Genomic DNA, 15311 nt, shown 5'->3' on the forward strand with positions numbered 1-15311 from the left:
CGTTCGTTCTTACTCCCAAGTAGTGATCAAAAAAAGATTTTTAGGGAAATCGTCATGATAAAGATCACCAATAACAATGGTACCGGTAAATGACAATGACAGCGAAGATGAAAAGTTCACGTCCCTCCTCTTGTCCTTTTATACATACTGGCTTCATAGTGATAGCGATTTATGATATGCTGATTTCGGTATCTCATGGTTTATGTTCACCGCATAAGTTCATTGTTGTATCTAAAAGATTGAGGAGACCATGGTCGCAAAGCATGCTCCATAAGAGCGAAAACATGTCAATGGCATTCCTAAGAGAAGAATTCATTCGTAGGATACCATTTCTTTGAGAGGAACAACTGAAAATCACAAATGTTGTTCCTTTTGAGAAAGGAACAGCAAAGACACTCAAATGCTGTTCCTTTTGACAAGGAACAACAGACGCACTCAAGTGTTGTTCCTTTTCGCAAAGGAACAGCAGGAACACACAAGTGCTGTTCCTTTTCGCAAAGGAACAGCAGGAACACACAAGTGTTGTTCCTTTTCGCAAAGGAACAGCAAAACACGCAAGTGCTGTTCCTTTTCACAAAGGAACAACAAAACACACAAGTGTTGTTCCTTTTCGCAAAGGAACAGCAAAACACGCAAGTGCTGTTCCTTTTCGCAAAGGAACAGCAAAAAGCAAAAGTGTTGTTCCTTTTCACAAAGGAACAGCAAGACACACAAGTGATGTTCCTTTTCGCAAAGGAACAGCAAAAAGCACACAAGTGCTGTTCCTTTTCGCAAAGGAACAACAAAAAGCAAAAGTGTTGTTCCTTTTCACAAAGGAACAACAAGACACACAAGTGCTATTCCTTTTCGCAAAGGAACAGCAAAAAGCACACAAGTGCTGTTCCTTTTCGCAAAGGAACAGCAAAAAGCAAAAGTGTTGTTCCTTTTCACAAAGGAACAACAAGACACACAAGTGTTGTTCCTTTTCGCAAAGGAACAGCAAAAAGCACACAAGTGCTGTTCCTTTTCGCAAAGGAACAGCAAAAAGCAAAAGTGTTGTTCCTTTTCACAAAGGAACAGCAAGACACACAAGTGCTGTTCCTTTTCGGAAAGGAACAGCAAAAAGCACACAAGTGCTGTTCCTTTTCGCAAAGGAACAGCAAAAAGCAAAAGTGTTGTTCCTTTTCACAAAGGAACAGCAAGACACACAAGTGTTGTTCCTTTTCGCAAAGGAACAGCAAAAAGCACACAAGTGCTGTTCCTTTTTGCAAAGGAACAGCAAAAAGCAAAAGTGTTGTTCCTTTTCACAAAGGAACAGCAAGACACACAAGTGTTGTTCCTTTTCGCAAAGGAATAGCAAAAAGCACGCAAGTGCTGTTCCTTTTCGCAAAGGAACAGCAAAAAGCAAAAGTGTTGTTCCTTTTCACAAAGGAACAGCAAGACACACAAGTGCTGTTCCTTTTCGCAAAGGAACAGCAAAAAGCACACAAGTGTTGTTCCTTTTCGCAAAGGAACAACAAAAAGCAAAAGTGTTGTTCCTTTTCACAAAGGAACAGCAAGACACACAAGTGTTGTTCCTTTTCGCAAAGGAACAGCAAAAAGCAAAAGTGATGTTCCTTTTCACAAAGGAACAACAAAAACACTCAAAAGTTGTTCCTTTTGAAAAGGAACAGCAAAATCCCACAAGTTGTTCCTTTTCGCAAAGGAACAGCAAAAACACTTGGAATACAAGTAAAAAATCAAGGAAACATATATACAAGATGTTATGTACAAGTTATGAAATGAATTTCTTAAGCTATAGGTGAGGAAGATTTCGCTTCCTCTCCTAAAATTTCCATATCAGTATCTTGTCGCAGCTGTTGACAGAAGGATTCTCGAGTGAGTGGCTTCCGATAAAGGCGAACTCGGTGGCCATTTACTTTGAATGCATATCCAGAACCGTCAATTGTGACCAGGGTAAGGGTTCCATTATCGTGTACCTTCTGGATTTCGTATGGTCCTAACCATCGAGTCTGGAGTTTCCCCGGGAAATCCTGAAACCGAGAGTCGTATAACAGAGCCCAGTCTCCTTCATGAAAGACTTTATTCTTGATAAGTGCATCGTGCCATTTAGCTCGCTGCTGTTGAATCAATGCTGTATTTTGTAATGCGGAGAGCCTGATTTCGTCCAATTCATTAATCTGCTGTAATCGATTGATTTGTGCCTCACTCAGATCTAGGCCGACTTCCTGTGCAGTTCGTAGCGTTCGGATTTCGAATTCTATGGGGAAAATTGGCTGCTTTCCAAACACTAATTGATAGGGTGAATAGCCTGTAGTACTTCTCCATGTGGTTCTGTAGGCCCACAGTGCCTCAGGTAGCCGAGCGGCCCAATCTCACCAATGCGATGCAATGGTCTTTGTTAAGATTGATTCTATTACCTTATTACTACTTTCTACTTGCCCATTTGCCTGCGGATGGTATGGGGTAGTGATCTTGTGTTGGACATGGTAATTGTTAAGTGTTGCAGCTAATTTATTTCCAACAAATTGTGGTCCACCATCGGTGATTAATTCTCTCGGAAGTCCGTAACGTACAAACAAATGGAACAAGAATTGTATCACAGAGTCTTTTGTAGCCTTAGGTAATGATTCGACCTCGACCCATTTAGTAACGTAGTTTGTCGCCACCAGAATGTATGTCCTTTGATTTGATGATGGATTGATGGGCCCAACGAAGTCCAGAGCCCATCGTTCAAATGGCTCAATGACCAATTGTGGTCTCAGAGGCATTTCATCGGCTTGGCCAGGTTTTCCTGCTCGCTGGCAACTGTCACAGGCTTGTGCAAATTTTTTCGCATCCTTGAAAATTGTAGGCCAATAGTATCCGGTCTACAATACTTTATGTGCTGTTCTTTTTTCAGCGAAATGTCCCCCGCCTGGCCCGTCATGGCAAGCTTTCAGAATGTCAAAGATTTCGTCTTCTCGAATACACCTTCTGATTTGCATGTCTGCCCCTGTATGGAACAAATGGCCTCCGATCCATGAAAACCGAGTGCTCTTCTGAACAATCTGCTTGCGTTCCTGAGGGGTTAAGTGTTTTGGTAGCTTACCGACTACGAGTTAATTGGCGACATCAGCATACCAGGGTGTTCGAACCGCAACAGCAAACAGGTGCTCGTTAGGAAATTGATCTTCCACTGCTGTTGTTTCAATTGCTTTCGGTATTCGTGAGAGGAAATCAGCTACAGGGTTCTCCTTGCCAGGTCGATCCTTGATTGTGATGTCGAACTCCTGCAATAAGATCAACCACCTGGTTACTCTAGCATTCGTAACAGGTTTATTTGCCAAATATTTGATTGCAGAATGATCTGTATATAACACAACAGGATAGCCTGTAATATAATGTCTAAATTTGTTAACAGCATGTATTACAGCCAAGAATTCCTTTTCAGTACCAGTATAATTGAGTTCGGTAGAGGATAAATTTTTGCTGATATAGTAAATAGCATATGGCTTCTTATCCTCTTCTTGCCCCAGGACTGCACCAATTGCTGTGTCCGAGGCTTCAGATGAGATTTGAAATGGCAAATTCCAGTTGGGTCCTCGAAGGACTGGAGCTGTCGATAACAGGTTCTTCAATTCCTTAAAAGCCTGGTCGCATTTTTCTGTCCACAAGAAATCAACATTGCCAGTTAAAGCATATAGAGGTGCAACAATACGTGAGTAATGTTCTATAAATCGTCTGTAATACCCAGAAAATCCAAGGAAACTGCATACCTCTGTTTGAGTAGTGGGAGTAGGAATAAGCAAAAGAATCTGAATTTTAGCAGGGTCTACCTGGATGCCAGCTGCTGAGATGTAATGCCCTAGAATGAGCCCTTCTGTCATCATCATGTAACATTTTTCGTGGCTCAGGAAAAGTCTGGTAGCGATACAACGTTGTAGGACTTTTTCCAGGGTATCCAGAGCTAGGTCGAAATCATCTCCATATGGTGTGAAATCGTCCATGTACACTTCAAGTCCGTCGTTTATTAGGTCTGCAAATATGCTGAGAACAGCCCTTTGGAATGTAGCAGGGGCATTGCATATGTCGAAGGGTAGTACTCGATAGGCAAACGTTCCCCAAGGGCAAGTAAAGGTAGTTTTATCCTGGTCTTCAGGGGCAATTTGGATTTGGTTATATCCGCTGAAGCCATCCAGGAAAGAAAAAAATTTCTTCCCTGCCAGAGTGTCCAATACTTGATCTATAAATGGGAGGGGAAAGTGATCCTTCTGTGTGGCCTTATTTAACTCCCTGTAATCCACGCAAATCCTCCATTTCCCATTTTTCTTGGGTACCACCACCAGGGGAGAGACCCACTTACTGTCAGAGATGGGGTAAATAAAATTAACATCTAAAAGTTTCTGAAGTTCAGCTTTTACTATTTCTTTTAGATGGGGGTTGAGTCTTCTTTGTGGCTAACGAACAGGTCTCGCATCCTTCTCTATATAAATGTGGTGGGTGCATAATTGAGGATCAATCTCCTTCATGTCAGGGTAATCCCACGCAAATGCTCCCTGATATTTTCGTAACAGATTTACAAGTTTTGCTTCTTGGTCTGGTGTAAGGTTGGCGTTAATATTTAGAGTCTTACCAGGTTCAATTTCCACGACTTTACTATTGGCAACAACAGTTACTGGTATTGTTTGGTCATGTGGATCTTTTAAAGGGTCTTCTTCTAGCTCACTATCAAATGCTGCCTCTATCATGAAACACTGTGTGTGAGATCCAGATTCTAATGAAGTTATTTGACTTCTATTTGATCTTTAAAATCTAAAGCCTTCTGTACAGTCAATGGGGCTCTGATATTGTTAGTAAGGTATGACGCAGGATACTGATTGGTTTTGATCATTGGCAGGCTTGGCTGTGCTGGAGGATATAGAACTAGATTTTTAACATCTGGTCCTTTAGTTATGGTCATGTTTCCCTACCGGCAACCAATGTAGGCATCGACAGTAGCAAGCCAAGGTCTTCCTAATATTAGCGGATGTCCATCTAGTCGGGTTTTTGGATTAATTACCAGGAAGTCAGTTGGATATTCCCAGGAATCTACGGAAACCATGATATCGTACAGAGTACCTTCGGGTCGAACTATAGATCGATCTGCCAATTCTAACAAAGTAGAAGTAGGTTCTACTGATGTGATGCCAAGCTTTTGGCAGGTGGAAGTTGTCAAAATATTGATTGCAGCTCCCAAGTCGACTAAAGCGTTAGTCAGGGTTTGACCATAGATTTGGACAGTTACAATTGGGTTCCCGGGATCTTCGTATTTGATAGGTGTCTCTTTTCCTGATAACAGGTCGGATAAAGTTCCAACTACTTGGACTCTAGGGTTAGTAGTTATATTCCTCCTTGATTTTTTTATGCACGGGTCTTTTATAGTTTTTGCGTATATGGGAATATCTTGAATGGCCTGGAGGAATGGAATTTTTATATACAAGTTTTGTAACTCTCCCAGAATGTCAAAGTCTGGATGTTGCACTGGTCGCGGTATGACTAATCGTTCCGGGAAAGGAGGAGAGGATGTATTTGTTTGTTGATGGGTCTGTTCTTTATTTACATCCTTTTGTTGTGGCGGTTGTTCTATTGATAACTGATCTTCAATGTGAACTGTTTTGTCTCCCTCTGTTTCTATGATACGTCCAGATCGTAACTGAAGGTCATTGCACTCCCTTAGATCAAGTCCAGTTTCTAATGTTTCTATGATTTGGATGGATTGGACTGGTCTATTATTAGGATTGGGATTGGGTTGGGCTGGGAGTTGCGGCCTTAAATTAGACTGGGGGTTTTTTTGTAAGGCTGGCAGAGTTGGTTGAGGGAGTGGAATAGTTCCTGTTGACTGATATGTCGATCTTGGCCAATTGGTCTGCCAGGGTGAACCTTGTGAAGTGGGGGGAATCCATTGCGGAGGATATGAGTTGTTCTGCCAATATGGTGGGGTGCAGGGAAAATTTGGCCATCCGAATTGGTTTGTCTGATTCATCCATGGATTCGAAGAAGGAAATGGCTGTGATGACCAATTCGAGACTGGGGGTGTAGATTGGTTTTGCCACATACCATATTGCTGAGCATTGTATTGTGGAGGTTGAAAAGAAGAAGCTGGGTCTAAAAACATACCTGATTGCCTAGGTTGCCATTGGCGACGTTGGTTAACAAAGTATGTTGGTTCTGATTCTTCTTCTGCTTCCTTGTATACAGCCTTCAATCCAGGAAGTGAGGGGCAACTTTCAGTAAGGTGGTCTTTCGTACAGATAGCACACGCTTGAACTGTATCTAGCGGACATTCTTTGTGGCTGTGTTTTCTTCTGCATCGGGGGCAGAAAATTGCCAGATTTTGCTCTACCTCCATTTGCTTTTGTTTAGCCTGCACAATATCAAGCTGAGTAGTTAATGTCCCTAGGATATCAGTTTTAAAATTTTCTAATAAATTCCCAAGTTCTACACGTGTTACCCCTTCTGTTGATATTTTGTTATCTCTAACAAACCTATCATATTCTGTTGGTTTTATCCTTGTGCTACCTCTTGAACTCCTAATGCATAAATCAATGATATCAGCAAAATTCTCTTGGTAAATATCCCCTTTTCCCATGATATTCAATGTTTCAATCCACTGTTCTTTCATACCTCTAATTAATGCAGTTTTCAACACATTATCAGGCAGAGGTAATGATGCATAGGGGGATCTCTGTAAATTATACTGGAAGCGTTCTACATATTCCTCTAGAGTTTCATTTGGTCTGACCGTCATTTGGAAGATTTCATCTTTCAGTTCTCTTGACCTACAGTAATCCTGATATTTCTTGAGAAAGGATTCTTTCATTTGCTCCCAATTGTTTATGACTCCACCACCTAGACCCATAAACCACCTCAGAGCTGCTTCCTTCAAAGTAGAGGGAAACAACTTTAATTTTTGGGGGTCAGTGGTGTAATCATACCCTCTACATAACACATTGAATTCAAATAAGAATGCATCAGGGTCCTCTGATGTGAGTCCGTGAAACGTTGGGATGTTTTGAAGAGGAATTGCCTTCATGGGGGCATTTGCAGCAGAATCTACTATAGGATATTGCAATGTAGAAGTTTGGGTATTTGGCTGATTCTGCGCCATGGGATCGAATATGTGCCAATAACCTTACGGAATTTCTAGGAGGGTGTTCCTAGGTTGAGAAGGGGCAGCCTTGGCAGGGGCTGTCTTAATGACACTTCCCTTATCTGGGATTTCTATCTGAAGGAATGGGGTGCCTTCATTATTAATTCTGGCTGCGCTTCCCTTATCTGGGCTGTTTAACAGCTGGATTATCCTAGAAGGAGATTTCGGCTCCTCTATTTCCCCTGTTTCCCCTTCTCCTTCACAAAGGTTGCTTAAGTTCCCTTCTTGCAGCCGTTTTGACACAGGATTTTCAATTTCTTGGAAGTCCTGTTCAACAGTCTGACTTTGCACCTCAGCGTAGGCTCCAGATGGTGATGCTATAACCTGAAGGGAACTAGTAGGCTGCTTAGAATGAATCTTTCTGAGGCCTACTGACGGATGAGATTCAGTTTTCTTATAGATTTCGTCTATGAAGGTCGTTCGACCAAGGGTCACCGGTCCTTTGGCTTTCTCAGGTTTGGCTGGGGGTTTGATATTCTTTTCTAACTTTTTATGCTTAGTCATGCACTCTAAAAACTACTAAATCCTATCAACCAGCAATTCTACTAAGAGAGCGGACGGTGGAGCAGGGCTTTTGCGTGCTTCGTACGCAGGTTCTTACCTTCCGTTTTTAAAATCCAACTCCCCCCTAGCAAATTTGCGCACTACTCTGTAAAGGGCAAATGGCTATTACTCCTTCCCCGGCAACGGCGCCAAAATGTAGAGCTGTAACTAGGGTCTCCCACACCACTAATTATCCCACATTAATAAGTCAATCCGGGAACTTTTTGTTATTGCAAGGAGTAGCTCAATCTGAGGCTATTTGTCCGAGTAATGCTCGGTAGTATAGTGTCCTAATGATTTGAAAGGAAATAGATGCTAAGCTGTAACCAAACTAACCCAAAAGATAAAATCACACAAGGCAGTTGATCAGTCAAGGGTGCGGAAGCAATAACCCATCCCTTTAGAAACTGATAAAGGAAGGAAATCAGAGCATGGACTTATAGGTCTGGGGCTAAGCAGCGTCTTGCTGAGGCTCACTACAGCCTTAGGCCTGCTCTCACACTAAGAACAACAAAGGCAGGTAAATCAAGAAGCGGAAAGTAAAATGGAACAACAATCTGGAAATGGAACAGCAGTAAAGAAATGGAACAACAATAATAAATGGAACAGCAATAATAAATGGAACAGCAATAATAAATGGAACAGCAATAATGAATGGAATAGCAATCCTCAACCGTATGTACACGTTCTATGCTATTATAGCAATCTGAGAGTAATGGATGATGTGACTATGTTTCTGAACGAAGTAATATTGCTTTCAAGTCTTACAAATACTATTTCACATGGATCTGATAACAACAACATTCATAACATTCTGCTACAGAAATAGTTGAGAGATGCAATTCGACTCGATCCACTTATACAATGCAGAGACATGAAGTAAAGAACTCATTCAGATATCAGTTATAATGAAGCATACTATATCACATAAAAGATGTATCAGATTACTCAAATAATGGAAATAAACAAACCACACAGTATAATAATACAAAAGCAAGTGTCCTTCGGAGCTGGGCCCTTGGCTGCCAATGGAACACTGCCTTAAGTTACTCCAGATGCATAGACGAAATGAACACCAAGTCTTTTATATTAATCGCATCAACAAAAGTATAACAAAGTCAAGTCTCAGAGAGACTCAATGATTACAATCGGTTCTGAAACTTAAAATTACAAAAACAGTCGTCCCCCGCTCAATGGCGTGGTGCCTTTATATAACAGCAATGACGGAGGTATCTAGATAATCAAAAGATAAGTTAAAGCAGCGATCCCTCAAGATCAAAGATCCTGAGGGATTCGCTAATCGTTCGATTCTTCTCTTTCCCTTCTTGCGTTCTCTGTCTCAGTATCCTGCATTCTTTCTCTGGGTTATTCGGCTCTAATTTTACTTGATCTTGTCCGCATCCGGTTCCCTGTTGGAGGGACAATAGTTATTTTCCCTTTGCTTCTTGTTTTCAATCGCCGATCCTTTGTTCCCATGTCTTCCTGCATAGAAAACGTCAATTATTAGCACTTGAGCTGCTTTTATCCATTGTTGCACATTTTATCGAAACCCTTTATCTTCTTTGAACTCATAATGCAGAAAAGGTTACAATTATTATTGAAAAACCACTAGATTGCTAGTCAAAAGCATACCTTCCAGGTGCTCCACACAGTCCACAACAAGTTCATGAGCACATTATTTTACACAAGCTTGGAAAAGAATAGCATGTTCCATCAAGACTATACATGTGTGACATCCAATCCATGTCGACAGTAAATGCGCACTGGCAATGACAGTTTCTCACATTCTAGTTGCGTTTGTACTTCCATTTTGGTGAGTTTTGCAAATTTTTGCCTTCGCGCACCTTTGTTTTCACAAGTGTCATTTTCATGCTTTTGACTTTCGCTTTCACTTTCCTTCACTCTAATTAGTTTCATTTTCATGTTATCTTTACTCTGGCATGTGTTACTTTAATTGTCGTCCACATATCGCAAGAGTCTTTCGCACTTTAGAAAGTGGCGTGTCTTCACATGTGAGTTGTCTAACAATGTATGTGTGTTTGTTATGGTGGTTTCAAGGGGTTATCTTTGTGTGAATGAGTTGGTCTAACCATGTAAACATAATTCGCTCTCATTCCCAAAGTTTTAAGCATTGTCACACAAGTGTCATCACGGTCGTCAAAAAGTGTACCTTTAGTGTCGCACTTGTCATAAAGTCATCGCAAAATTGCTGCATTGAGGGAAATATGTGGTTAACGTGTTCCAAATGATCTATTTTTTTGTGTCGTCAAAGTGTTTCAAGTGTGTGATCACATTCAAGTCATATCGTTGTTCACATCAGTCTCTTCAATCCCACACTTGGCCAATTTTCAGAAATTCCGCTGCAACCTAGCCTCATACATCCTTCCTCAACTGTGCACTACACAGTTCCAACCATCAAGCTGCATCCTTTCCCCTTTACATTGCCCAATGCATAGTTCCTACTTCCCAGGATTGCTGCACTTCATAGTTCTAGTGCTCAAGCCTGACCTTGCCTCCTAGAATTGCACAATTCCTACTCCCAGCCTAGCCTTAACTAAGCATTGTGCAGTCTTTAGCCTCAAGCTGATCCTTGAGCTCCTGAACTACACAACTTTGCAATGGCGCAGCCTCCTCTGCCTCCTAGAACTACTTAGTTCTCCCAAGCAATGCAAAACCTCGCAACTAACCTCACTAAGTCCATAAACTGTGCAGTTTGTCTCCCCAATCCTGCCTGAACTGTGCACTTTGCAGTCTCAGGGCTCAATCTCACCATTGAATCCCTGAGATGCGCAATTGTGTAATCGCTTGGGTCATCTGTCCTCCAAAAATGGACAATAGGTTGATCCAGTGCACATCCCCTCAGCTTGTCACCCTGAGATGCCAGACTGCGCAATTTTCTTCCTCAACCCAACCTTAACTACACATTGTGCAATATCATGGCTCAACCTCACCCCTAATTTCCTGAGCTTCACAATTATGCAGTTACTGAGCCTCTTTCCCAACCTGTCACCCAATTTTGTCTCAATGAGTGGATCAATATGCACCATCTTAGACTAGGGGTTTATCAGACTAATATCATCTTGCCATGAGTGGATTGCAGACACAGGTACTTTATCATGCTATGGTAAGATGATGAAGAAGGATATGGATAAGGAGGACATGTTAGAAGACACATATGGAGCTAAAGAAATAATATGATCATCAGGCGAGAAGACGAAGGAACATTGAACTGTAACAAAAGATGAAGATGAAGATCACATGGAAGACTTCTCATATTCAAATCATAAGGAGGAGGAATAAGAAGAACATGTACCATCTTTTCAAGAAGACATAAATAAAGAAGCAACAAGAAGGACATCTTGGCACTGTCACATCATCATGCAGTCCATGTCATCAGTGTCATGTCATGTATAGTCACAAGTCATCATATGCCACATCATTATTGTGGATTATGTAATTACCTATTCAAAATGTATTGTAAAGTGGAAGTCCAAACGACACATTCAAAATATGATGAGTCATGTAAATTCAAAAAGTCATAGGAAGTAAAACAATCATGAGGGTAGTCAAAGAGTCACAAGGAAGGTGAAGCATCACCTCTTGGTAATATATACACTGTCATTGTATGAGAAAAATAATTTTCACCTTGGCTCCTCCCGCAAGGAATTAGAGAGAAATCAATTCTTTTGAGGAGCAAGGACTGGGTCGAATGCTCCACTATTGGAGCTAGTGATGTTCATTGTATACATGTGTCTTGGAAATTTTACTTAATGTAAGAAGCCTTATGGGCCATTACATTCTTCATGCATGGATTATAGATATTTGTAAGACTATTTTGTGAATGTTTGTAATTCGTGTTTGCTTTCATCTATGTTGAAGTAGTTGAACTATTTCGGTTATTTATGTACTTATCATATCAAGAATGTGTTGTAATTTCTATGATCGTTGTTGCATCCTCGTGGATTATTTTGTTGGATATTAGAAAGATCTTCCTTATTACATTGGTTGTAATGACTGTCTCATCTCTGTGGACTATTCCACTTGATGTTGGACAGATCCTTCTTATTCATGTGTGTCGTTACTAGGGTGGCAGTAATACCTCTCTTTTAAAGGCTTACTTATCCTCTCCTGTGTAGTGAAAGAAATTTGACACGCATACAATCAAACACTCACTAGGCACACCCCACTTGGTTTTCGAAGGTACATTCGTACTCCTCTCTCTTGCTGATAGCCAGAGTCAAGGCATAAATTTAAGAATACATGGCAACCTGGCAGATATTCCGGATGGGGCTCCTACTCCAAACAGTGTGAGGTCTGATTCAAACTTCACAACGGGGAGACCCCTTGGTTGATAGATTTCTAGCACCGTCAATAGAATACTTTTTCCTCTAGTGTGGTTACTAAGGAAGGCGTCAACCTTTATAATCTTAAAAACTTGGTTGGCCTTAGGAAGATAGAGAATCTTCTTGAATAAAATGGGTGTTAATGGAATGGGGGTCTTGCTAGCTTATGTGTCTCCTTACTATAAAATTTATTAGGACACGAGGAAACCAACTCTAAAAAATCAAATACTTCATATATGTACCTAGGTTGTACAACATCCGAGGTCCAAGCCTTGTAATTATTATTTTCTTCTGAGTTAAACCTTGAATACCACCTGTAAACTATAGACAACTGGAAATCATGATCTTGTCACCCAATTTTATTAACAAATTCTCCACGAAAATCCTCACTTGTTATGTTTAGCAACTGCTTTTGATAATTATTAGGAATGTTCAATGAGAAAATGAACAAAAAATTGGCTAATTTAGCAGCTTGGTTTTATTAAGTATCTTATTAGCATCTTTTATGTGAATACATGCAAGGAAAGATGGTTCATAAGTAACAATTACTACTTTAATTCAAAAGTATTGATGGATCTTAGTGGAATAATAAAGTAGTAGACAAGAAGTGGTTACTATGTACAATTGTACACAAAAAATTCAAGAAATTCCATCACTTAGATACTTGTTGACTTGTGTTAAATTTCAAAGGTAAAATGACATAGTAATGTTACAAGAACATGAATTTTGTAAGTAATACTATTTTTTTATAAATGAAGTTATATGTTATAGAAGCTAACTTTATTTCTTACTTTTTATCTTTTATATCATATTCTAAGAAGTTGTCCATATATTTTTAATAATTAATCCTAATATATATATCCTAAAGAGTCAAGTAATGTATCCTAACCAAAAATTCTTGGATGGGGTGCATGTGACATGAGAAGGTGGGCGGCGTGTTGTCATTCTCCCACAATTTCACACGCCAGCCGAATGTGGCAACACACACCCATAATTTTTTCTCATATGCCATGCACCACACACAAGACAATGTATCAGTTCACCACCCAACACAGTGGTTTTGAATTCATTGCAACATCCAATTGATCGATGGAAGGGAAGCTAACATAGGTGCTCGATAGAGTCTTACCACAAATTGTACCATTCTCATGGGTGATCCAACCCAACACTTTATCTTCACCCATTTGGCATTCATTAGGAAACATTCAATGGGCTTTTGTTCATGGAATATGGCCTCAAGGAGGAGAGCCCATCATTGGGCCTAGTGTGCAATTTTGGGACAACTTTATGATTTTGGGCATGAGAATTTTTAGGCACTCACACGTTCTGCTTTCCTCATTATTAGTTTTTAGAGATGGGCACTCAGTGTCCTCGTTTTAGCCTAGTCTGATGGAGATTTAATTGGAAAAGTTGGAGTGCTCCTTAGGTGTGTAGACATGAAAAGATGGCTTAGCCTTCATGTTATTTCCTTTGCACTCATCGTGGTTTGTATTTCCTCACAACACGTCCACATTCTCTTGGTTTCATGTTTTAGGTCCTAAAGGAATTTGTCTTCTATAATTGACCAACATACATCTCTAGCCACCAATGGCCTCTAAGGCAAGTTGTCTCCATGGCTGGGTAGTTGAAGCCAACATAGCTACAATATGGTTTTACTGTTTCTACTATGAAATTATAATGCTTTTCTTATGTCAGACTCTACAATCATCACTTTCTTAGGCAAAAGAAGTTATTTTTTCACTCAGAGAGAGAGGACTCCCTCATCTAAGATGAAGCTCCACCACTATTCAGGAGTACCTTGCTTGGCACTCTTCCTATATTGTTCAGGCCTTTCGCCACAACCCTCTGACTCATTCTTTGTTGCATGGGTCCTTCATCCACCTTGGAGCCCAACACTTCTTTTGGTTTTTTATCATGTCTCAACAAAGAGCTAGAGTGCACAAGGGTGTAGCCTATTACCAATAGCAAGATCACTTAAGAGCTTAGATGTGACTTGAAAGCTTGACCACTACATTCAAAGAACTTACTCCCCAATCTATTCATGAAGAAATTACATAGGGGGAGAATAAATTGGCAAGTGAGAGGTGCACCCTCACAAACACAGAGGTACTCACAGAGTGAGAAAAATGTGTTTATGATGCAGGTCACACAAGATGTCGTTATAACTAGTATATGTACACCGTATACATCTATTGGCATCTCATATTTCACCATGTAGAGTAGTTATGGACATAAATGAAAACAAGGAAGATATTCTCTTGACACTAAATCAAATGCAAAGGAACATGATTGCAATGGATCACATGCTTGAGAGGTTGGAGAAGCACATGGGCATTCCTCACAATCTTGATTTCTCCCCATGAAGCAACAAGGAGCCTATCCCTGTTGAAGCTATTGATTCAGATAAATCTGCCTAAATATCTTTCTATCTTTTTGTCTTTAGCTCTTTTATGATTTCGTTTAATGGTTTTCTAGTTTAAAATGACCTTAGTTACTCAATAATTAGAATTTCTTTTTTAATTTTCTGAACTTTAAACATCATTTATTTTTTTATATTTGAAGCAATTAAAGTTTTGCATTTAGACTAATTTTCCCACCAACAAGCCAAAACAAACTTCAAAAACCATAAAAATTTACTTAAAAAATTCCAAACAAAAAAATAGGCAATAGCTTACACCACAAATAAAAGAAGAAAAAAGGCATTGCTTTAAAATTTTATATAGTTTACTTTTGTTCTCCTTATGTTTATAAATTGTCATGATGTCGCTATTAGAGTCATTTTTTAAGGATCCGGAATCTTCCTAAGCATATATAAAATGGTTTAGTGGTTTGGAGTATATTTCCCTATATCATCTAGGGAAATCTGCGATTTTATTTACGATTGTTGTCAACTTATTTCTTCCCTATTTACATGGGATAGCTAGAGGGTGACTAGTCCACTCTACTGCATGATGGATATGTTACTTTTGAATCTTGTATGATATAGTTTTGGTTTGGCTATGTTTATACATAATTTGTGATGATGTTTTTATTATAGAGTTAAAATTTAAGAATGTATATATATATATATTTTTGTTGACTAGAAGAATCGGTAACAGCGGTGGTATCATACTCGGAGATGGCTGAATTGGCCCAAGGCATTCCTAATCTAAAGAAAGAGATAAACAACCTTCAGATAACCATTATGATGCAGGATGCCAAGATTGACGAGATACAGCAGCAGCTAAAGAAGCTTACTCAGGGAGTAAAAGAGGAGGAGCACCAGCCGAGCGTAA

This window comes from Pinus tabuliformis, chromosome J (assembly GCF_031772625.1).
Source record: "Pinus tabuliformis cultivar Carrire ecotype Pingquan chromosome J, CPIR1, whole genome shotgun sequence".
Taxonomy (NCBI): domain Eukaryota; kingdom Viridiplantae; phylum Streptophyta; class Pinopsida; order Pinales; family Pinaceae; genus Pinus; species Pinus tabuliformis.